This window comes from Triticum urartu, chromosome 7A (assembly GCF_056163025.1).
Source record: "Triticum urartu cultivar PI428250 chromosome 7A, HENAU_Tu73, whole genome shotgun sequence".
Classification (NCBI taxonomy): Eukaryota; Viridiplantae; Streptophyta; class Magnoliopsida; order Poales; family Poaceae; genus Triticum; species Triticum urartu.
In genome coordinates, this window is record NC_141879.1 from 465705612 (window position 1) to 465732004 (window position 26393).

Below are 26393 nucleotides of genomic sequence, written 5' to 3' on the forward strand. Positions count from 1 at the left end.
ATGCTTAGAGCGTGCGTTATCTCATTCGGTATGGATTGGGAGAAGTGCCTTCCTTTCGCCGAGTTTGCTTATAACAATAGCTACCAATCCAGTCTCAAGAAAGCTCCTTTTAAGATTCTGTATGGACGAAGATGTCGAACACCTTTGAACTGGTCAGAAACCAGTGAAAGACAATTCTTTGGACCGGATATGATCCAGGAGGCAGAAGAGCAAGTTCGCATCATTCGTGAGAATTTGAAAACAGCCCAATCTCGTCAAAAGAGCCAGTATGACCGTCGTCATAAGGAAGTGGCTTATGAAGTTGGTGACAAGGCTTACCTTCAGGTTACCCCTTTGAAGGGTACCCATCATTTCGGTATCAAGGGCAAGTTGGCTCCTCGTTACATTGGTCCTTTTCTCATTCTCACTAAACGAGGAGAGGTTGCCTACCAGTTGGAACTACCCCCACATCTTTCTCGAGTTCATGATGTCTTCCACGTCTCTCAACTCAGGCGTTGCTTCTCGGATCCCATCCGCAGAGTGGACCACGAAACGCTTGATCTCCAAGATAACCTCACATATCGAGAGTACCCCCTCCGCATTCTGGATCAAGTAGAGCGTCTCACTCGACGTCATAACATCAAGTTTCTCAAGGTTCAGTGGTCTCATCATTTCGAGAGAGAAGCTACTTGGGAGCGTGAAGATCGTCCTCGACTTGAGTACCCCACTTTCTTTCCGCCGACACCTGAATCTCGGGACGAGATTCTTCCGAGTGGGAGCGAGTTGTCACATCCCTAGTTCTACTATGACCTAGGCTAGCCTTAATGTTGCATCATGTTTAAATTCCATTTAAATTTGAAGTGGGGATTTGTGAAACCCTCAGAAATCATTTCTGGAAATAATCCAGATAAAAATTGCTCCAAAAAGGTCCAAGAAAATGTTCATGGTACTCTCTGAAAATATTGGTCAGAGGTAAAAATCAAACCAATATTTTTAGGAGCTCATAAATATTTATTTTGGACATTTGGAATTAATCCAGTAATTATTTGCGTTGGATAAATATATATATATATATATAATATTGTCCAATAATTCTGAATTTTGGTGAGGGGCTTTGGATTAATTCTTTAGGTCCCTGCAAAATTTGACAGAATTAAATAAAATGGATTAGTATTATTACTAAGTCCAAACAAAATGTAGAAAATAGAAAACATTAATAAATAGAAAACTAGGGAGAGGGAGATACTTACCTGGCGCCTCTGGCCGGCCCGTTCCTATTCAGGCCCAGCCCACCAAGGGCAGAGCCGTCTTCCTCCTCTTACCAGTAGGCAGAGGGGAAGCGGTGCCCGACGCCGTGCACACCGGCACGCAGCTGCCTGCCTGGCTCCTTCTCCTCACGCTAGACGTCGCCATGCCCCCCCCCAAGCCTCTCTCGCTCTCTCCCGTGCCATTCTCTCCTCCCCCCTCGCTCCCTCTCTCACGGCCGAAATCGTCGTCACTGCCGTCCACAGCCACTGTGGCCTCGGCCACTGCCGCACCTCCCCGGCACGCTCCCCAGCACCGCTGCGACCCCCTCTCCCTCCTCACCGAGCAAGCAACCCGGGCGAGCTCCGCTTCGTCCTCACCACCGTCTTCTTCATCGCCGGCCGCCGAAGATCGCCGTCGCCATTCCACCGCGTTGGACCTTCCCCGAGCTCGCTAACGCCTCCGCAGGATCCGTTGTGAGCCCCGCCTTCGAACCCCCCTCTTCCCTGCTCTTCTGGCGCCCTCTAGCCCCGTCTGCCACCACGGCCGTAGCACCTCGCCGCTGGCCATGGCGCCACCGTGGCCAGAGGCCGAGCCAACTGCTCCCGCGCGCGTCACCGTGCTCCTGGTGACGCCAGGAGGCCGTAGAGGCCCTCCGCAGCCTCTGCCGTGCCCTGCAGCCACTTTTCCGCCCGGAGCCGTGCTCCGGCCGCCGCCGCGAGCTCTGCTCCGGCGAGCTTCGGCCACCCCGCGTCCTCCCGTCGCCTCCCCTAGATGTGCGAGAGCCCGGGCTACGCCCCGGTGTCCTCAGTCGCCGCCGCCGTGGCCGGAATCATGGACACCGCCGCGTCCAGAGGTCGCCGGCGACGACCTCGTCGGCCTGACATGCGGGCCCGGCCTGCCAGGTGATTAGCTTAAGGCTAATCACTGTTTAACTAATCCCTGACGCTGACAGTGGGCCCAGGCTCCCTAATCCTTTAATTAGATTATTATAATAACCCCCTGTTAACTAACCGGTCACTGACGTGTGGACCCCGCACAACAGGTTTGACCTGCTCAGCTCCGTTGACCTGCTGACGCAGGCATGACGCAATGCTGACGCAATTATTCATTTTCTGGTTTAAAATTAAATCAGGAAATTCCAGAATATATTCAAAACTTCAAAAATTCATAGAGATTCAACCGTAGCTCAGATTGAAATAATTTATATATGAAAAATGATCAGAAAAATTCAATCTATCCATCTGTACCATTTTCATGCATGAAAAACCAACTTATACATGCTGTATATGAGGAAACACATGAATGGCATTTATAAAGGCTTATTTTGGAGTTGCATTTGAAACTTTGGTTCAAATGGACTTCATGCAAATAAATGCTAGATGCATTAACTCAAACAACATCACATACTCATGCCATGTTCATGCATCACAATGTTGCATATGATTGTGTTTTGATTGCCGACACCGTTCCTTCTCGATAGGTCCTGCTCCGGAGAGTGCTCCAGAGTACCTGTCTGAGGAGCAGTGCCCCCTGTTGACCTACCAGGCAAGCAAACCCCCTTGTTCATTCCGATACAATCCTACTCTCTCGCTCCTGCTCTCATTTATTGCATTAGGACAACAATGATTCAACTGCTACTTTGTGCTGCGGTAGTTGAACCCATTCCTCTGCATGACCTGTCATTGCCACAGTAACTAGTTGAAACCCTCTAGCATGTGTAGGAGTTGATTGAAGCCATGGTTGTGGTCCTACCATGCCATGCTTGCTATTGCTTAGAGTGTGTCAGGTCTGATTCATTGGGAATGAATTGGAGTACAGTGCTATGTTCTGATGTTGAGAGTTAAGCGTGTGAACACGATTTGGTAAAGGTAGCGGTGAGAGGCCATGTAGGAGTACATGGTGGGTTGTCTCACTAGAACCGTCCTTAAGCACTGAGTTCTATGTATGTTGTCCAATGACTCGATACTACCACACATTGGGTTCCGGTAACTCGACCCCTCTCAACTTATTAACCAACTTGATCTTTGTCCAGGAGTCGCAACTAGTTTCTGGTGTTTGTAGGTAGTGTTAGTAGTCTACCAAGTGGCACCTGGCCAGGTGGGCTTGGAACAGACTAGGCACAGTGGCACGGTGTACCAAGTGGCACCCGGATGGTGGGCTTGGGAACCCTGCTCACATCGTTTGGGGCCGTGAGCGACACCCCGGCCGTATCTCCTTGCGGATGGAACCCGAATAGGCGATGAACCTGGATGAGAGACTTGTGTGGTTAGTCAGGTCGTGGCCGACACCCTCGCCAGGCTTCCGCTTGAAGGTTGCCGAGGTACATGACGTGTACATGGTGATAAGTGGTGAGAGCGTGTGTGAAGAAGTACACCACTGCAGGGTTATCATGATCTATTCGAATAGCCGTGTCTGCGGTTATGGACTTATTGGATGCTTACGTGGTACATAGACAACTTAAAGTGGATACTCTAAAATGCTCAAGACAAGTGTGAGTGCTATGGATGGCCTTCTCGTGAGAAGACGAGGATGAATCCATAGTGGTGTATTGATGTGGTGATTAGTGGACTCGTGTGAGCTGCCTCTCCTCAAAGAAGTTTCTCGTTGTCGTAGTACAGGATAGCCACTGAGTCAAAGCTGGCTTGCTGCAACTAAACCCCACATTACCTTCTTGATACAAATGCATGTATGATAGGATCTGATGTAAGTCTTGCTGAGTACCTTTGTACTCATGTTTGATTCATTTATGTTTTGCAGGTGAGACATCTGTCTCACTAGTAGCACCGCTTGGACTTCGACAAGTAGCTTGTTACCTCAGCTACGATCTTGTACCCTTGGGAGGGACTTGTAGATAGTCAGGCTTCTCATCCTTTTTCCTTTTGTAGTTGTCTGTACTCAGACATGTAATGCTTCCGTTGCTTGTATGCTCTGAATGATGGGTCATGTGACCCCTGTTTGTATTTAATGCTATGTGGCTCTTCTGGGCCTTTATCTATATGAGTTAGCGCTATGTTGTGATGCCATGTTGTATAGCACATACTTGCATGTTATGCGTACGTGTGACGTGTATTGCTATGTGTGGGATCCGACAATCTAGTTGTTTATCCTTGGCAGCCACTCTTATGGGGAAATGTAGTCTAGTGCTTCCTTGAGCCATAGTAGTCCGCTACAGCCCGGTTCACCGGAGTCCTGCTAGCCCAGCACTTCTTCTCAGGACACTTGACTGGCCGGCATGTGTTTCACTTTGTTCCTGTGTCTGTCCCTTCGGGGAAATGTCACGCGGTGACATCCGGAGTCCTGCCTAGCCTGCTACAGCCCGGGTTCCCGGAGTCCTGTTAGCCTAGTGCTACAGCCCGAATTCACACGCTGCTGACCGACATGCGCGATGTGAATCATGTATGCCTGTCCCCATAGGTTAGTGCCGCTTTGGGTTCACGACTAGCCATGTTGGCCCGGGTTCTCTGTCATATGGATGCTAGCGACACAATCATATACGTGAGCCAAAAGGCGCAAACGGTCCCGGGACAGGGTAAGGCGACACCCGTGGGGATACCGTGCATGAGGCCGCAAAGTGATATGAGGTGTTACCGACTAGATCGATGTGACTTGGAATCGGGGTCCCGACAACGCACTAGAATTTTATTGCCAGCTTTCAGTTCATAACACTTAGACATTTTTCTCCAAAGGTCCGCATTAAAATAGAGTGACCATCTTTATCAAGTTTTACGCTAACCGTCATTGTAAATCCATGCTGCATTGTCAATATGACATCCTGGGAGTCATCAGCAAAGTAAAGCCCAAGATTTCCTTCTACTCCTGTTCTTGCAAAGCAAGGGATGTAGTGCTTGAAATGAAAATTAAGATCATAAATTAGATATATTGAAATAACAGAGCAAGATGCAAATATGGGAGTAACTGATAGAACAGATCCATATATATATAGAGAGAGGTGAAAGCAAAGTACAAAAATATAGAATTGAAAATACATAATGTAACAAAGATTTGATGAAAATATATAGATAATGTAGCAACAGACGGTGTATGTTCACAAATTTATGCCATGCCAACCGTGGTAGGTTGAGATTGAACATACTGAGCGCTCCCTGAAGTTATCCGGAATGGTGAGATAGAACTTCGTTTCCGACTAGCCACGACCACAGTTGCCCGATTTGTGCTCGCACTGTGGACACATGAATGAATACCCACGAATCAGCTAGAACAAAAATGATTCCACGGTGATTTCCGCCGGTTGATTAACAGCGACGGACGGATTGCGATAAGAGATGAGTGAATATTTTTCTAATTAACTTGATTACCTTCTCCATGAGAAAAATCCCCAGCCCAATCCTGCAGAAAACCCCAGTCGACCAGAGTCTAGAATGTCGGTGCAGATAGGTGGCGGAAAGCGGTGGAGGCGAAATCCAGTGCCATTTGGAGCGCGACCTACGCCCGCCGCCAACAGCCATCGAGCTTAGGGTGCAGAGTTGCGGAGGATTCCGCGGCGAGTGAGTGGGGACGAAGTGGGCGAGGGTTTTCTTTTCCTTTTGCATGTGTGAGTGAACACACACACTTCGCAGAGGCGACGGATATGAATCGTGTGCGATAGAAAATCCCCGAGATTGAATGGGAATCCAAATTTCCTTTGTCCTTCATCCATGAGTTTTTTCTATGATGAACATAAACCCTGCTAATCACCGTGTTCAAATTGACACTTTTCTGGGTTCATTTACAATATTTAGGGGATTATGTGCATTTTGTAGGCATTAATGCACGTAATTCAAATTCAAACAATCGGTGCATGAAAGGGTGCACAAGAACGGTCTGGAAAACCATGCTCATGCTATTTAGTACATTCTCATGCCTTTTAGAAGGAATGGGCAGATATTTCAAGGAAATGTGTGGCAATAGTCAACCATAAACGCGTCATTTACTGTGTTAACAACTATACAAAAATGAAATACATGCTTGGAAAACACATGACGCCTGGTGTGGTGCCATGTTATGACCTCACCATGCCCTGGTAAAAATGTCGTCATGCACGTCTTTCATAAAACGAACCATGTTATGATGCCTGGAAGTTTCATGGTTTCGAGGCAGAAATCACCAGGATTGAAGGGGGATCCAAATTTCCTTTATCCTTTGTCCACGAGTTTTTTCTATGATGAACATACAACCTGCAAATCTCTGTGTTCAAATTTGGCACTTTTCCGGGTTCATTTGCCATATTTAGGGGATTATGTGCATTTCCTAGGCATTAATGCACATAATTCAAGTTCAAACAATCGGTGCATGAAAGGTCCACAAGAACGGCATGGAAAACCATGCTTGTGCCATTTAGTAAATTCTCATGCCTTTTACAAGGAATAATGGATAGATATTTCGTTGAAATGTGTGGCAATAGTCAACCACAAATGTTTGTTTGTTGGGTTATCAACTATAGAAAAAATGAAATAAATGCTTAAAAAACATGACGCCTGGCATGGTGGCATGGTATGACCTCACCATGCCTTGGTAAAAATTTGAGAAGGTTTGGCTTATGTCGTCATGCACGCCCTTCCTAAATCAAACCATCACCGAGGAAGTTCCATGCTTTCGAGAGGGAAAATCCCCAAGATTGAATGGGAATCCAATTTTCCGTCCTAGTTTGTCATTCAACTTTTTTCCAACGATCAACATACGGCCTCAAATGCAATGTGTTGAAAATTGACATTTTCCCGGGCTCATTTACCATATTTAGGGGATTATTTGCATTTTCTAGGCATTAATGGACATAATTCAAATTCAAACAATCGGTGTATGAAAAGGTGCACAAGAACGGTCTGGAAAACCATGCTCGTGTTATTTAGTACATTCTTAGGCCTTTTACAAGGGATGGACAGATATTTCAAGGAAATGTGTGGCAATAGTCAACCATAAACGCGTCGTTTACTCGGTTAACAACTATACAAAAAATGAAAAACATGGATGGAAAACATGACGCCTGGCATGGTGCCATGGTATGGCCTCACCATGCCCTGGTAAAAATTGGAGAATGTTTTCCTTATGTCGTGATGCATGCCTTTCATAAATCGAACCATCACCGAGGAAGTTTCATGGTTTCAAGGGGGAAATCACCAAGATTGAAGGGGGGTCCAAATTTCCTTTGCCCTTTGGCCACGAGTTTTTTTGTATGATGAACATACAACCTGCGAATCACCGTGTTCAAATTTGGCACTTTTCTGGTTTCATTTCCCATATTTATGGGATTATGTGCATTTCCTAGGCATTAATGCGCATAATTCAAGTTTAAACAATCGATGCATGAAAGGGTCCACAAGAACGGCCTAGAAAACCATGCTCGGGCCATTTAGTAAATTATCATGCCTTTTACAAGGAATAATGGATAGATATTTTGTTGAAATGTGTGGCAATAGTCAACCACAAATTTTTGTTTGTTGGGTTTTCAACTATAGAAAAATGAAATAAATGCTTAGAAAACATGACGCCTGGCATGGTGGCATGGTATGACCTCACCATGCCCTCATAAAAATTTGAGAAGGTTTGGCTTATGTCATCATGCATGCCCTTCATAAATCGAACCATCACCGAGGAAGTTCCATGCTTTCGAGAGGGAAAATCCCCAAGATTGAAGGGGAATCCAAATTTTCGTCCTAGTTTGTCATTCAGTTTTTTTCCAATGATCAACATACCGCCTCAAATGCAACGTGTTCAAATTTGACATTTTCTCGGGCTCATTTATCATATTTAGGGGATTATGTGCACTTTCTAGGCATTAATGGACATAATTCAAATTCGAACAATTGGTGCATGAAAAGGTGCACAAGAACGGTTTGGAAAACCATGCTCGTGTTATTTAGTACATTCTCATGCCTTTTACAAGGAATGGACAGTGTCGGCGTTCTGGGAACGGGGGTCCCCAGACTTGCCTGCCTGCAGCCTGCGGCGTGGCTCAAAGGGGGGCCCAGCACGGCCCATCTTCATCAACACAGACCCACGACCCTCGCGAGGGGCCAAGCCTCGTGGGGCGGACGACACGGAGCTTCCTCAGGCACGGCCTCATCAGGCTGGCTCGCGAGGAGGCGGAGAGATCAAGGCGGGGTACCTCACGAGGTGCCCGTGACGCAAGCCATGATGACCAAAGGTGCCAGGCGGGCGCCAGCCGCGCATTGTCCTCCTTTCCTCTTTGGTGCAAAGGGAGCAAGCGCAGGCGAGAGCATGAAGCAAAGGCACCCGTTTTGGTGCAACGAGACCAAGACCAGTCCAACGACAGGGAGGAAGTCATTGTGGAGCCCAAGCCAGCGTCACCACCAGAGTCTTTGGCAGGCGAGGACCAACTTTAGTCAGGATAAGTGTACCAGATGTTCCCCTACAAAATGGCCAATTGTTGGCGCCCTTCCCGCTCAATTTTTGGGCAGAGGCCCAGGGCCTTTTCCTATAAATAGGACCAGCCACCCACAGGGTAGGGGGGTCCGAGATCGATCGATGGGAGATCAATCAGAGAGAGATTGAGAGGAGATCAATCAGAGAGAGAGAGAGAGAGAAGGGTGACTTAACTCCTCCTAGCAGTTCACCCCCCCCAGCCAAGAACAGACCCTCGCGAGGCTGTTCTTCCTTGTATTGCTCATCATCATCAGCCCAAGAGGCAATCCACCACACCACACACTGGAGTAGGGTATTACACCACAACGGTGGCCCGAACCAGTATAAACCCTGTGTCTCTTGTGCTGTTCTTTCCATAGCTTAGATCTTAGCGAGGCGGAGGGGTGTAGGTAGGTAGAAGGCAAAATCTCCGCGCGCACCCCAGTGTTCGAACCTTAAGGGTCTGCCGGAACCCGAAATCCGACAAACAGATATTTCAAGGAAATGTGTGGCAATAGTCAACCATAAACGCGTCGTTTACTCGGTTAACAACTATACAAAAAATGAAACACATAGATGGAAAACATGACGCCTGGCGTGGTGCCATGGTATGGCCTCACCATGCCTTGGTAAAAATTGGAGAATGTTTTCCTTATGTCGTGATGCACGCCTTTCATAAATCGAACCATCACCGAGGAAGTTTCATGGTTTCAAGGGGGAAATCACCAAGATTGAAGGGGGGGTCCAAATTTCCTTTGTCCTTTGTCCACGAGTTTTTTTCTACGATGAACATACAACCTGCAAATCACCGTGTTCAAATTTTGCACTTTTCCGGGTTCATTTGCCATACTTAGGGGATTATGTGCATTTCCTAGGCATTAATGCGCATAATTCAAGTTCAAAGAATCGATGCATGAAAGGGTCCACAAGAACAGCCTAGAAAACCATGCTCGTGCCATTTAGTAAATTCTCATGCCTTTTACAAGGAATGGACAGATTTTCGATGAAATGTGTGGCAATAGCCAACCACAAATGTTTGTTTGTTGGGTTTTCAACTATGGAAAAAATGAAATAAACACTTAAAAACATGACGCCTGGCATGGTGCCAAGGTATGACCTCACCATGCCTTGGTAAAGGTTTGAGAAGGTTTGGCTTATGTCGTCATGCACGCCCTTCATTAATTGAACCATCACCGAGGAAGTTCCATGTTTTCAAGAGGGAAATCCTCAAGATTGAAAGGGAATCCAATTTTTTCGTTCTTTGCCCTGGAGTTTTTTCTATGACGAACATACACCCTGCAAATCACCATGTTCAAATTTGGCATTTTTCCGGGCTCATTTACCATATTTAGGGGATTATGTGCATTTTCTAGGCATTCAGCGCATATAAATCCAATCCAGCAATAGGTGCACGGGTGTGATGTGAGGGACATGGATTATCGTTCGATCGCGGCACATCCAACGGTGCACACACGCGATCCGCGCGGCTGGGGTTCCAAACAATCATAATGCAACACACAATAGGCTCAGCGCACACTATTTCCGGAAGCGACGGAGATGAACCGTGTGCGATAATGAAAGAGCAAAATTGTAAGGGAAGCCAAATTTCTGTTGTCGTTTGTCGTTGAGCTCTTGAATACCACCACACTGTATGGCTGCCCGGCCCCTCCGTCCTAGAGCTCTCTCCAGGCGTCGTCCATGGCACCGCGGCGCATAGTAACTGGTAAGGAAGCGATGGCATCCCCCCGCGCCGCGTTCCTCACCGCTCGCAACCGCACACATGCTAAGGAAGCGATGGCATCTCGCCGCGCCGAGTTCATCGCTGCCGGGGGCCATACAGTTACATGGGCGGACTTTGAGGCTGCCATGGCCGAATGGGTTGTGGATCTAGGGGCGGCCAAAGCCACACAAAAGGAGCGGAAAAAGGCAGAAAGCAGTCAAGAAAAGAGTGTCCCGCCGCCGCAAGAATAAAGAAGCCGCACGCCGTGGTGAGGAGAGCTTGGTGGAGATCGAAGCACGGTGGGCTGCCGCGTACAAGGCCGGGAAGGAGAAAGCCGGCGTCTGGCTAGCATGCCCTGATGGCAGCATGTGAGAAGTAGTTTTAGTTTGTAGTATTAGAGCAAATTACCAGTACTTTAAGTTTGTAGTATAACGTACAATGTCGGAAAGAACATCCTTTGAGGGCTTTGAGCGTTGATTAGCATGTGTGCCCGTGTGCGTTTTTTGCATTAATCATTAGAAGATCACAAAACACACGGTTTCTATGTCGTACCCGTCTGCTTTTTTGTGTTAATGACCCATAAGTCAGTTACCTGTGCGATATTTCCTAATAAACCAGGCGTGCCATTGACCGAAAACATCAAGTACACATGTACATTTTTTTGGAGACGGGATCTGCCAACTTTCTTTTTTCTCGCACACGAGTATTTTACGCGCTTCGTCTGCGTTGTGTGTATCCACTACCCAAGTTTCAAGTTTCGCACCGAATTTTTAATTAGGCGCGCGATTTTAGAATTTATTCCTCTAGCCACATCCCCTTCCCCTCAGTATCCCCCCTCCCTCGCCCCTCCCCCTACCGGCATCTCAAACCGTCACAGCCGCAACCACAGCTTCACCCTCATCTTCTCGGATCCAGTCAGGTAACCCACCGATCTCTATCACATCCCCGGCCTGATTTCTTAAATGGTGCCTACGAAACATCCTCATGCCTCCAAATCCCCCCCCCCCCCGCCAGGAGCAGATGGCGGTCCATGGTGTGATGGCCGTTGTGCGTGTTGACCCGGAGGAACAACTCGCCTCCACCGCCGCCGACGACATGGTGTAGGCTCTTGCCCAGATGAAGTCCCCCAGCGACTACCCCCCAGGACTTAACAGGTGAGATCTGACCAGCTAAATCTTACCAATACCACTTGCAACGGCTATGATTTGTACGGTTGATGTATTAAGCATGTTCATGCCTTGTTTATTTCAGTACTGCACACTGTGTGATGTTCAAATATTACCGTGTCCAGCTCAATTTCACCAATACCAGCAACAAACTCACAATACATGACTCGGGATATCAATAGAGATGCTTCCCATTTGCTATTTTTAGTGGATGCTAACCCTGTTGTACTTAACATACCTGTCCATGTACTTACGCAGGGTCATAACGGCCGATGCTTTTGTTTGCCGTTGAGGTGAGCTGCATCCCATGTCTTACAGTATTTCACATAATTTGTGCAATTGTAGTTTAACTTCTACCATTTACTGGTTGCCTGTAGGTACACATGTCAGTGGCACTGATCCATGCTTCGACTCGGAGGAACAGCTCACCTCCGCCATCGCTGACTTTGGGCGAGCTCTAGCCAAGATGAAGTGCCCCAGCAACTACCTCTCGGGACTTACCAAGTATGTATTCACTAGTTCAATCTTACCAATACCAGTTGCAATTAATGGCTATGTTCTGTACGGTCGATGTATTAAGCATGTTCTAGTAAACATGCCTAACACGCTTTTGCTACTTTCCCTACCTTTTTATAGACATCTGGGCCATTCTCTGCTCTGGCAGCACCTGCCTTGTGATGTTTAACTATGCCAATTGCATTTTTATCAGTACCGGTTTCAATGTCCATTAAGCCTGTTGCAATTAACAGTTGCATCCATTTTTAAACAATTGTATTTCAATGGCTAAAAACTTACAAAACATGACTTAGGATGTTGTTATGCCTGTTGCAATTAATAGTTGTATCCATTTTTAATCTGTCCGTTAGCTACCATGCTACTCTCTGCAATGAAGATATACTAGAGATGCTGCCCCATTTGCTATTTTTGGTGGATGCTAACCTTGTTTTACTTAACATGCTTGTCCATGTACTTACACATGGTCATAACAGTCGATGTTGTTGTTTGCCGTTAAGGTTAGCTGCATCCCATGTCTTACAATATTTCACATCATTTGTGAAATTGCAGTTTAACTTCTACCATTTACTGGTTGCCTGTAGGTACACATGTCAGTGGCACTGATACACACTTCGACCCGGAGGAACAGCCCGCCTCCGCCACCGCTGACTTTGGGCGGGCTCTGGCCAAGATGAAGTGCCCCAGCAACTACCTCTCAGGGCTTACCAAGTATGTACCCACCAGTTCAATCTTACCAATACCAGTTGCAATTAATGGCTATGTGTTGTACTGTCGATTTATTAAGCATGTTGTAGTAAACATGCCTAACATGTTTGAGCTATTTTCCCTACCTTTTTATAGACAACTGGGCCATTATCTGCTCTGGTAGCACCTACCCTGTGATGTTTAACTCTGCCAATTGCATTTTTATCAGTACCAGTTTCAATGGCCATTAAGCATGTTGCACTTAATAGTTGTATCCATTTTTAAAGAGTTGTATTTCAATGGCTACAAACTTACAAAACATGAATTGTGATGTTGTTAAGCCTATTGCAATTAACACTTGTATCCATTTTTTAATCCGTCCCTTTGCTATCGTGCTACTCTTTCGAAATGAAGATATCACTACAGATGTTGTTCTTTTATTACCATTTGCTATTTTTGTTGGATGTTAACCCTGTTGTAGTTAACATTGGCTTTCCATGTACTTACACATGGCTACAATGGGCGATGCTGTTGTTTGTCGTCGAGGTTAGCTGCATCCCATGTCTTTTATACAATCTATTCCTAAATAAAATTATTTTTAGAGATTCCAATATAGACTACATAAGGAGCAAAATGAGTGAATCTAGATTCAAATCTAAACTATATCTATAATTCTATATACATCCTTTAGTTCATATTGAAATCTCAAAAAACATACTTGTACTTAGGAACATAGGTAGTTGTATTTTACATCATTTGTGCAATCTCAGTTTAGCTTCTAACATTTACAGGTTGCTTGTAGGTACATATATGAGCGACACTGATCCACACTTCGATCCCTTTTGCGTATGGGGCAATGAGATATTCATGAACAAGTGTCAAGTCAGGAAACTAATAAAGATTGTTAGGCGAAAGAAACGGGTGATTGGAATTAAGCTCTTTATTTACACTTTGTCGAAGACAACATTGAACTTTAGGATGGTACGTAATGTGTTGCCTTTTCCCCCTGCCCACAACAAGTTACTCTATTAGACCTCACTATCTGATATTTTTCTGTTTTTAGTGGTTCCCGGATCTATTTACTGATGATTACCTTGCAAACTACATGACCAGAGTGGAGGCAACTAAGGTTAAAGTATATAATTCATCCTACCATGATAATGCTCTAGAAGTCTTCCTGAAGGCGGTGAAGGATGGGCGGGCGATCATCACAAGGGGTTGGACAAAAGTGGTTCATGCCTATGTCATGCAGGAAGGCACATTATGGGCATTCCACTTCTTCAACACTGTCGGCAGTCGAAATGATTTACACTTGTCTCTTCACCTTTACCGCCTTTAAATACGGTGGTTCATCATAGTTAATTGTTGCCTAATCCTGTAATTACTGAACATATTGTACTGGCAACTTTATTTATGGATTCGTTGTTGAACCATTGTGCTAAGAATTTGAATTGCACATTTTGTATTTCAAAATTTCCAATTAGAATAATAAATTAGAGGCGAAAATAAAAAGAGAACAAATGTTCATGGAACTTAACAAACGGTTCTGGCAGTAAACGCACTTGTGATGGATAGCCCAATGCCACACAGTTTTCTACATGAAACCGTGTGTGATGTAGTTAATGAAAGCAAACAGTTAACCAAGGCAGACCGTGTATGATAGTTACACCTTTCACACACGAGTGTACACATAAAACCGTGCGAGATGTACATCCAAACGGAAACGTTTTCCCTGGATTGACTATGTGGGATGTACATAAGAACGGAAATGTATTCCTTGGATTGACTGTGTGTGATATACATACGAACAGAAATGATTTTCTGGGATTCACCATGTGGGATGTACATACCTACAGAAATGATTTTCTCGGATTACCGTGTGGGATGTACATACCTACAGAAATGATTGGGTTTCGATGCCATGCCCGATCGCACATGGCCCCAGCCTGGGTCCTAGGAGGGCCTATCCCCGACGATTTCTGGGTTGTGTGGGAAGGACACCCTATTGCACTCACTCACTTGGCGACGGTTCCAAATGCCGTCGCGGAAAGGGGTTAAAAATCGTTTGTTTAGGACCGATGCGCACCAGTGTGACAAGAGGGGCACGGAAGTCGACATCGACCCGCATGCCGCCATGCCCGCAGCCGCTCATATGCAGCCTCAAGGCTTGTGGCGGGTCGAGCTCCATCTCCCAAGCGAAAGGAGTGGGGAGACGGAGGCGACCGCGCACTGGCTTGTGTAACCTGATGAAGAATTCACGGGGCTGGTCTCTGACATGGCCCTCCATTGGGGGAAGAGCCGCTGGCAGAGATGCGGCCAGTGCGCCGCCCCGTCCTCCTCTCCTCCGAGCGCCACGGCGGCCTCGACCTCGCCCCCTCACTCTTCCTCTCGCGGTCGGCTCCGCCGCCATGAGCTCTTGGGGAGGGGGCACGCTGTCGAGCAGAGACCCTCGTCGCTGCCATCGGAGCGCCGTCGCGCCCTCTCGCCATAGCAAAGGGAAGGAAAGATTCAAGATGGAAGGAGATGGATGTTGGAGGATTGAAGGGTGCCATCCCCCTCCCCTTCTTATAAAGGGGCGGGGCTGGGGCTCGGCCGGCCCACTTAACCAATCCGGCCGCCAGGGGCATAGGGAATCAGGACCGACCCGCTGCTCCAATCAGCGACGACCCGGTTTCCCGCCTCGCCATTAAGGCCCGTGCCCTCCGCGTCCACCACCTACCATCCTTGGGGCAAGGAGGACATGTGGCGAGCAGGCCAAGATCGAGAGGACAAGTGAAGCGACTACTTTCCACCCCGTGATCGTGGGGCGCGGGCGCCTTGAAGTCCACGACCCGAGTCCACTTACTAAATGAGCCACGCCCCTGCGTTATCCTTTTTTATGGGGAAGGCGCGGGCTGCCTATTTACCATTTACCATGATGCGACGCAAGCGCGCAGAAACTGCCCCACGCACGATCCCCACGTCACACATTCAACGCGGGTCATGGGGAAGCACAACTGGCGAGGGAGTTACTGCAGTAAAACTCTGCCACGCGTACCCACGCATCGTTCTGGGCCTGGCCCAATAACGCTTCGCTCTTATATGCGGCCTAGGCCCGGGGGCTCCTGTCGGTGTACAAAAGTAGGGGCCCTTTGTGTACCCCTTTACTTGTGCGCGGGAAGTCGCAGCCACACGCCTGCGGCCACGCTTGGCGGAGCAGAGGAAGCGAAGACACAAGACTACCAGAGCAGCACCAAGCCAGAGGCCCAAGGAGCGAAGGGACAAGGTGGGCTCTCCCCGGCAAGCAGTCTTGCCGGGGCAGCTTATGTGGCCCCGGCAAGAGCCTTGCCGGGGCGACTTGCCCAACACCGGCGGAGCCGCCACCCTTGAGCCTAAGAGTTCCAACACCAGAACCAAGGCTCGGGAGGCGCCTGCATGGTGGCATGCAGATCTTTGGAAGGACCAAGAACATACCAGACGTGATGAGGACCAGAAGATGAAAATCCCCCCGGCAAGATCCTTGCTGGGGACGCTCACGAGACCCCGGAAAGGCCCTTGCCGGGGACATCTGCAGGGCCACAGCCGGGCCCCCACCTGTCAAGGATCCACTGCCATTCCAACACAGCAGTCAACCCGCCAACAAGGCAGGCACCTGCGTGGTGACGTGCAGCTTCCAGGATAACTCAGCAAGCACCTGCGTGGTGGCATGCAGATCTTCGTGAAGACTCTGCCACCGCAACAACTCAGCAGCCAACCAGCCAGCATGGCGCTGCACGCCTAGTCAGCCTGGACGCGCGTCAGAGCGAGACGAGGCGGCGACGGACGAGACGAGCTTCCTTGCCATCCCTGATAAAGTGAGAGGGCACATCGGCAGCGCATTAAATGTGTTTGGCCTACGGTGCCATGCAATAGACTTGTGTACAGTACGAACTTACCACCTCCTGTGTGCCACTGTGGCGACCCCTTTGGCTATAAAAGGAGGCCCGAGGCATACTAGAGAAGGATTCAGACTTTTTGGACTCTACACGCTTTGTAGCTAGTCCAAGAACACCAGATAAGCACAAACCAGCAGGAGTAGGGTATTACGCATCACTTGCGGCCCGAACCTGGACAAATTCCCCCGCGTTGATCTTCTAAACCCGCTCTTTCCACAGCCCCGCACCCGCCGACCGTAGAAGGGATTCCTTGTGATCCCATAGGTGTCGTTTCCCCTGACACTGGTGCCATTACCCGAAAGGGATTGACAACCCCTTTAACACGTCGGGTTGCGAGTGGTTGTTATTTGTGTACAGGGGTTATTTACGTTGTGTTGCTTGGTTCTCCTACTGGTTCAACAACCTTGGTTTCATCACTAAGGGAAATACCTACCGTCCCTGTGCTGCATCATGCCTTCCTCTTTGGGGAAATATCGACGTAGCTTCAAGCCGCATCAGTGTGTCCACGTACCCTCGTAGACCGAAAGTGGATGCATTATGTTAATGCGGTTGATGTAATCGAACGTCTTCACGATCCAACCGATCCAAGTACCGAACGTAAGGCACCTTTGTGTTCAGCACACGTTCAGCTCGATGACGTCCCTCGAGCTCTTAATCCAATAGAGGGTCGAGGGAGAGTTCCGACAGCATGACGTTGTGGTGACGGTGATGGTGATGTGATCCGTGCAGGGCTTCGCCTAAGCACTACGACAATATGACGGGATGCGTAAACTGTGGAGGAGGGCACCGCACATGGCTAAGAGAAGTCTTGGTGTGTCTTTGGGGTGGTATATAAAGGAGGGGGAGAGAGGCCGGCAGCCAGGAGGGGCATGCCATGGGGGGAGTCCTACTTGGACTCCTAGTCCAAGTAGGATTCGCCCCCCTTTCCTTTCTTCCACTGAAGGGAATAGGAAGGAGAGGGAGAGGGAAAGGGGGCGCCGCCCCCTCCCTCTAGTCCAAATCGGACTGCCATGGGGGGGCGTGGCCACACCTTGTGGACCTTCTGTCTTCTCCACTAAAGCCCACTAAGGCCCATTATTCCCCCGGGGGGTGCCGGTAACGACTCGGTACCCCGGAAAAATACCCGAATCACTCGGAACCATTCCGATGTCTGAATATGACCTTCCAATATATGAATCTTTACCTCTCAACCATTTTGAGACTCCTCATCATGTCAGTGAACTCATCCGGGACTCCAAACAAACGTCGGTCACCAAAACACATAACTCATAATACAAATCGTCATCGAACATTAAGCATGCGGACCCTACGGGTTCAAGAACTATGTAGACATAACCGAGACACATCTCCGGACAATAATCAATAGCGGAACCTGGATACTCATATTGGCTCCTACATATTCTAGGAAGATCTTTATTGGTCAAACCGCATAATAACATACGTTATTCCCTTTGTCATCGGTATGTTACTTGCCCGAGATTCGATTGTCAGTATCTTCATACCTAGTTTAATCTCGTTACGGGCAAGTCTCTTTACTCATTCGTAATGCATCATCCCGCAACTAACTCATTAGTCACATTGCTTGTAAGGCTTATAGTGATGTGCATTACCGAGAGGGCCCAGAGATACCTCTCCGATACACGGTGTAAAAAATCCTAATCTTGATCTATGCCAACTCAACAAAAACCTTCGGAGACCTATAGAGCATCTTTATAATCACCCAGTTACGTTGTGACGTTTGATAGCACACAAGGTGTTCCTCCGGTAATTGGGAGTTGCATAATCTCATAGTCAGAGGAATATGTATAAGTCATGAACAAAGCAATAGGAATAAAACTAAACGATCATTATGCTAAGCTAACGGATGGGTCTTGTCCATCACATCATTCTCTAATGATGTGATCCCATTCATCAAATGACAACACATGTCTATGGTCAGGAAACTTAACCATCTTTGATTAACGAGCTAGTCAAATAGAGGTATACTAGGGACACTCTATTTGTCTATGTATTCGCACATGTACTAAGTTTCCGGTTAATACAATTCTAGCATGAATGATAAACATTTATCATGATATAAGGAAATATAAATAACAACTTTATTATTGCCTCTAGGCCATATTTCCTTTAGTCTCCCACTTGCACTAGAGTCAATAATCTAGTTCACATCGCCATGTGATTTAACACTAATAGTTCACATCTTTATGTGATTAACACCCATAGTTCACATCGCCATGTGCTCGACACCCAAAGGGTTTACTAGAGTCAATAATCTAGTTCACATTGTTATGTAATTAACACCCAAAGAGTACTAAGGTGTGATCATGATTTGCTTGTGAGAGAAGTTTAGTCAATGGGTCTGCTACATTCAGATTCGTATGTATTTTGCAAATTTCTATGTCTACAATGCTCTGCACAGAGCTACTCCAGCTAATTTCTCCCACTTTCAATATGTATCCATATTGAGACTCTGAGTCATCTAGATCGGTGTCAAAGCTTGCATCGACGTAACTGTTTACGACGAACTCTTTATAACCTGCATAACCGAGAAATATTTCATTGGTCTTCTAAGGATAATTTTGACCGATGTCCAGTGATCTACTCCTAGATCACTATTGTACTCCCTTGCGAGGTATACATAGGTCTAGTACACAGCTATAATGCCCCGAGACCGATGTGCCAGGTGTCCTCCAGTTATTCATTGTTGTTTTCCTTGTCATTGCTTGCGTGTCATGCATTGCATATCATGTCATCATGTGCATTTCATTTGCATTCATGTTCGTCTCATGCATCCGAGCATTTTCCCCGTTGTCCGTTTTGCATTCCGGCGCTCCTATCTCCTCCGGTGGTCATTTCTACCTTCTTTTCATGTGTGGGGGTTAATCATTTCCGGATTGGACCGAGACTTGTCATGCGGCCTTGGTTTACTACCGGTAGACCGCCTATCAAGTTTCGTACCATTTGGACTTCATTTGATGCTCCAATGGTTAACCGAGGGACCGACAAGGCCTTGGGTGTGTTGAAGCCCAACACCCCTCCAGTTTGGCCGAAAACCCACCTAAGCCTCCTCCATCATCTCGGTCGTTCGATCACGATCGTGTGGCCGAAAACCGCACCTCGTTTGGACTCTCCTAGCTCCCTCTACCTATAAATGTGTGATCCCCTCCGAAATTCGCGCAGATGAAACCCTAAAACTCCTCCGCGCGCCGCCGGACATTTCGTCCCGCGCCGCCGGACATGTCCGGCCACGCCCTCCACCTCACTCCGACGAATCAGACGTCGCCACATCAGCAGCGTCGCCCGCCGCAACCATTCACAGCCGGCCACGTCGCCACCCTCGCACCTCCACCGCGCGGGCCCGTGGCGCCCAGATCCGGCCTGCCCGGGCCCGAACCGCAGCGCCGCTGCCTGAGCTTCTCCTCCTGCCGCGCATCGCCACCGCCGGCGCCTGCCCCGGCCGCGCCGCCCGGCATGCTCCGCCGCCGCCATGCAACGTCGCCGCGCCGCCCCGTATTCTCCCTGATCCGGCGAGGCACCGCGGGGAGCACGTCCTCGCCGGGGCCCGAACCCCCCTGCACCAAACCGTGCCCGCGCCAGCCTGCCCTTCGCCGCTCCGCCGCCCGCCGGCGCCGGCCTTCTCGCCGGACGTAGGGGCCCCGCCGCCCTTGCCCATCTCCGGCCAGATCCGAGACGTCGGCACCGCCCCGCACCTCCACCGCGCCGGATCCGCGCGTCCACGGCTCCGATCCGGTGAGCTCCGCGCCCGCGCCGACGTATTTCTCTTCAGCTCCGGCTAAAGCTCCGTCGAACCTCGGATTCCGCGCCGTTGACTTTTTCCGTGGGGTGAGATTTCACTAAGTCCCCGAGTTTTCCATGTTTCAAATGCCCATGTTCATCATGCCATAACTTTGCATCTATAGCTCCGTTTTGCGCGTGTAGCATATCAAAATGTTCGCCTCAGAGAGCACATCATTTCATGTCATTGCATCATTTTCATTTGAGTTCATCCTGATGCCCGAAATGCTGTTGGAAGAGTGCTATTTGAGTTAATTGTCAGATCTGCTGCTCCAAATAGCTATTTGTCATTTTTGCCATGATTATTGTGTGCATGATATGATCCTGAGCTCTACATGAGTTTTGTTATATGCCATGCCATCTTTCCATAGGTGCTTACCATGTATTTTTGTGATGTGTGTGGTGACTAGTACAAGCTTGCAAAGTAGCGCATTCATTAATGCTGATTTCAGGGACTTAGCAATCTCACTAAGTCCTTGATCTATTTTTATCAATATGCCATATGTTCATGTTGTTTCCTAGTGATCCGTGCCTCTTTTGAGGATGATCAGTAAGGATGATTTGTTAACTTTGTGGTGCTCTATCCATCCTTGTCTTTGTTTGCATTTATGGAGCACCCTAGTTTGAGTCAATCGAGCTCTACTTTTGCTATTTCGTGAATCTGGGCAGATTGTCTACTTGTTAGCAATTTTGCCGAGGATGTTGTTGTTGATCCGTGCATGCTATGTTGTTGTTCTTGCCATGTCTAGCTTATATAATGTGTATTATTGATGGTTGTATGCTTAGTTTGTCATGCCATGCTCCGTAGTGAGTGCATCGAGCTCGTAAACATGCCTACTTGATATCTGATTTGCATGTTCCAGTTTTTCTCTAAGTCAGTAACCTGATTATGTTTTCGCCATGTTCACATGCTTGCAATTGTATTTTCTGATCCCTTTTGGCTCAAGGTCACTAAGGGAATTTTGTTAAGCTCTTTGAGTAGCTTCATTCCATGCTTTTCTTTGCTATGTTAAGTTCCTATAGCATCTAGTTTTCATGCTCCAAAGTGTGCTACCTGATCTGAAATTCCAGACAAGTGTTAATTTCACTAAGTCTGAGATCTGTTTACCAATTGCACTTTTGCCATGTTTTTTTGAACCTGTTAATGGATGAATTGGCCATAGCTCAGTGTTCGTATTTTGTTAAACATCATGAATGGATCCCTGCCATGTATTTTTTTGCCATGTTTGGGTGCTGTAGCATGTTTAACTTGTTGCATTTAGGTGGCTACTTGCTGTTTATCGCAGACCGGTGCCATATTTGTTTTGCTTGCCATTTCCAAACCGTGCATCCGATTCCGGTGATCTTTATATCGATTTCAACCGAAATCACCTCACCTTCCTAGTGGCACTCTTGGATTTCCAATTTGAGGCCATGTTCAATCTTTACTTTGCAAATCATGCATATGCATCGCATACCGCATCCCGCATATCATACCATGTTCATGTGTTGGTTGTTTACTATGTTGTGTGCTTCTTTCCGGTGTATGCTTCTTCGGGTTGGAACCGGTAACGTCGTGTTGTGAGGATTCGTTCGACTACGACCGTTTGTCTTCTTCATGGACTCGTTCTTCTTCCTTGCGGGATTTCAGGCAAGATGATCATACCCTCGAAATCACTTCTATCTTTGCTTGCTAGTTGCTCGCTCTTTTGCTATGCCTATGCTGCGATACCTACCACTTGCTTATCACGCCTCCCATATTGTTGAACCAAGCCTCTAACCCACCTTGTTCTAGCAACCGTTGATTGGCTATGTTACCGCTTTGCTCAGGCCCTCTTATAGCGTTGTTAGTTGCAGGTGAAGATTGAAGTTTGTTCCTTGTTGGAACATGGAGATGTTGTTCCTTGTTGGAACATGTTTTACTTGTTGGGATATCACAATATATCTTTTTTAATTAATGCATCTATATACTTGGTAAAGGGTGGAAGGCTCGGCCTTATGCCTGGTATTTTGTTCCACTCTTGCCGCCCTAGTTTCCGTCATATCGGTGTTATGTTCCCGGATTTTGCGTTCCTTACGCGGTTGGGTTATAATGGGAACCCCTTGACAGTTCGCCTTGAATAAAACTCCTCCAGCAAGGCCCAACCTTGGTTTTACCATTTGCCACCTAGCCTTTTTCCCTTGGGAGTCGCGCAACCTAAGGGTCATCTTTATTTTAAACCCCCCGGGCCAGTGCTTGTCTAAGTGTTGGTCCAACCCAGAGCACCGTGCGGGGCCGTCCCTTGGCAACTTGGGTTACGTTGGCTCCCGTACGCTTAGCTTATCCGGTGTGCCCTAAGAACGAGATATGTGCAGCTCCTATCGGGATTGTCGGCACAGCGGGTGGTCTTGCTGGACTTGTTTTACCATTGTCGAGGATGTCTTGTAACCGGGATTCCGAGTATGATCGGGCCTTCCCACTAGAAGGAATATCCTTCGTTGACCGTGAGAGCTTGTGATGGGCTAAGTTGGGACACCCCTACAGGGATTTGAACTTTCGAAAGCCGTGCCCGTGGTTATGGGTAGATGGGAATTTGTTAATGTCTGGTTGTAGAAAACCTGAAGTTGACCTTAATTAAAATGCATCAACCGCGTGTGTAACCATGATGGTCTCTTTCCGGCGGAGTCCAGGAAGTGAACACGGTGTTGGAGTTATGCTTGACGTAGGTTGTTCTAGGATCACTTCTTGATCATACTTTTATCGACCGTGCTTTGCCTTCTCTTCTCGCTCTCATTTGCGTATGTTAGCCACCATATATGCTAGTCGCTTGCTGCAGCTCCACCTCATACTTTTACCTTACCCATAAGCTTAAATAGTCTTGATCGCGAGGGTGTGAGATTGTTGAGTCCCCGTGACTCACAGATACTTCCAAAACCAGCTTGCAGGTGCCGATGAGTCCGTGCAGATGACGCAACCAAGCTCAGGAGGATCTCGATGAAGATCTTGTCCTTTGTGTTGTTTCGTTCTAGTTGATTAGTAGTGGAGCCCAGTTGGGGTCGATCGGGGACCTTATCGCATTTGGGGTTCTTCTTTTATTTTGGTTCCGTAGCCGGACCGTGATTGTATTTGGATGATGTAATGCTTTATTCATGTATTTGTGTGAAGTGGCGAGTGTAAGCCAACTATGTATCTCTTTCCCTTATGTATTACATGGGTAGTGTGAAGATTACCTCACTTGCGACATTGCTTTCAATGTGGTTATGCCTCTAAGTCATGCTTCGACACGTGGGAGATATAGCCGCATCGAGGGCGTTACAACAACATGGCATACTTTATAGAACCTATGGCTGAAGCATAGGGAATGACTTTCATTCTCTTTCTATTTTCTGCCATGGTGGAGTTTTGAGTCTTACTCAACTTTACACCTTGCAATACAGACAAGAACTCCTTCTTTGACTATTCCAATTTGAACTACTTCAAAATATTGTCAAGGTATGTACTCTTTGAAAAAAAAATATCAAGCGTCTTGATCTATCTCTATAGATCTTGTTGCCCAATATGTAAGCAGCTTCACTAAGGTATTTCTTTGAAGAACTCCTTTCAAATACTCCTTTATGCTTTCCAGAAAATTCTTCATCATTTCCGATCAAAAATATGTCATTCACATATACTTATCAGAAAGGTTGTAGTGCTCCCACTCACTTTCTTGTAAATATAGGCTTCTCCAGAAGTCTGTATAAAACCATATGCTTTGATCACACTATCAAAGCGTATATTCCAACTCCGAGAGGCTTGCACCAGTCCATAAATGGATCACTGGAGCTTGCACACTTTGTTAGCACCTTTAGGATCGACAAAACCTTCTGGTTGCATCATATACAACTCTTCTTTAAGAAATCCATTAAGGAATGCAGTTTTGACATCCATTTGCCAATTTCATAATCATAAAATGCATCAATTGCTAACATGATTCGGACAGATTTAAGCATCGCTACTGGTGCTCATCATAGTCAACCCCTTGAACTTGTCGAAAACCTTTCGCAACAAGTCGAGCTTTGTAGACAGTAACATTTCCGCCAGCTTCAGTCTTCTTCTTGAAGATCCAGTTATTCTCTATGGCTTGCCGATCATCGGGCAAGTCAACCAAAGTCCACACTTTGTGCTCATACATGGATCCCATCTCAGGTTTCATGGCCTCAAGCCTTTTTGCAAAATCTGGGCTCATTATTGCTTCCTCATAGTTCGTAGGTGAGGGAGTCCTGGACTAAGGGGTCCTCGGGCATCCGGCATGTTATCCATGGGCCTGACTGATGGGCTGTGAAGACATGAAGGCTGAAGAATGTACGTGTGTCCAGATTGGACTCTCCTTGGTGTGGAAGGCAAGCTTGGCGACCGACTATTCAGATTCCTTCTTATGTAACCGACTCTATGTAACCCTAGATCCCCCCGGTGTCTATATAAACCGGAGGGTTTAGTTCGGAAAGGATATACTCATTACCATAGTCATATAGGCTAGGCTTCTAGGGTTTAGCCATTACGATCTTGTGGTAGATCAACTCTTGTAACACTCATATTCATCAAGATCAATCAAGCAGGACGTAGGGTATTACCTCCATAGAGGGCCCGAACCTGGGTAAACATTGTGTCCTCCGTCTCCTGTTACCATCGATCCTAGATGCAAAGTTTGGGACCCCCTACCCGAGATCCGCCGGTTTTGACACAGACATTGGTGCTTTCATTGAGAGTTCCACTGTACCGTCGACGAAAGGATCGATGGATCGCCTTGTCCTTAAAGACAACATCACCTCCGGGGGATCTCTGGCCCCAGGCTAAACCCTCCGGCTGGGCGGCTTTACTATGATCGCCAGTTTGGCCGTTGAGCCGACGCTGACCTCTCGGGCCATCGAGAACCCCCTTCGCATTAACTCCGAGCACTCCAAGCAGATGGATCCGACAAAGTTTTCATCTTTGAACGAACTCCTAGATCGCATCGCCGCTTTGGGAATCGCCACAGACTACGATCGGATCGGGCCTAAAACCGACCAAGGAGAAATCAAGGCCCCACCGGTCACCCACCAGATTGCGGTGGTCGTGGAGCAGAACGACGATTCTTCTTCTATATCAAAGACGGACTATGTTTGGATCACCATTCAGGAAGAGTCAGATACTCACCCACGAAAGGATGCGACCAACCCTCCGAACATGGCATTGGACGGCGGTCCTAAACAATCAGAAGATATTCTAGAACCCGGACTATTAAGCCCGGAAGGTCGTCAGACTCCGGATAATCGGTCAGGTCGGGGTTCGGATTTAATTCCACCCACCCGGACATAGACGATCTCTTGAGCATAAAATAGAAATATCAGGAAATGGTCCACCACTTCTCGGCCAGATTCCTCCTTTTCAAGGGCATGGTAAAATATTGCCGCGACAAGGACGCAATATCAGCGTTCTGCAACAATTACGCAGATGAGGAATCCTCAACGCCATCAATCGACGCCGCATACTGAAATTTGCTGACTTAGCAACCATTGTACAAAAGTACAGTGCGATGGAGAGCACCTGGAAAACTCAGGTAGCTCACTGGGAACTGTCGGTCCCAACTCAATTCCCCTTACAGGCAAAAAGGGCGCACCCTCGCGGCACGCCCAGTCCAACAGTCAAGAAACACAAAACGGCTATGCGGTAAGGCACCGTTCTGGAGGGGTGGCTCGATGGCCCATGCAAAATACATACAACACCAGATACGTGGCAACCCACAGCCTTAGAGCATGTTGGATACTACGACAAGTAGCGAAGAGCGGCGAGGACATCCTTATCAAGGACGACCCAGAACGGCATCCCCCAGAAGACGATAACTCAAGAGTATTGACGGTCTTTGAGACATTCGCTTCAAACAACAAGCGCAAAAGGGCACTTCACGAGCTCGCCGAAGTCTGCCAAATTGCTACAATAAACCTCTGGAACGACACGGCTATAACATTCAACGCCGGTGTTGAACCAAAGTACAGAGCAGTACGAGCTCCAGTCGCGTTAGTCCTCAGTCCTATCAT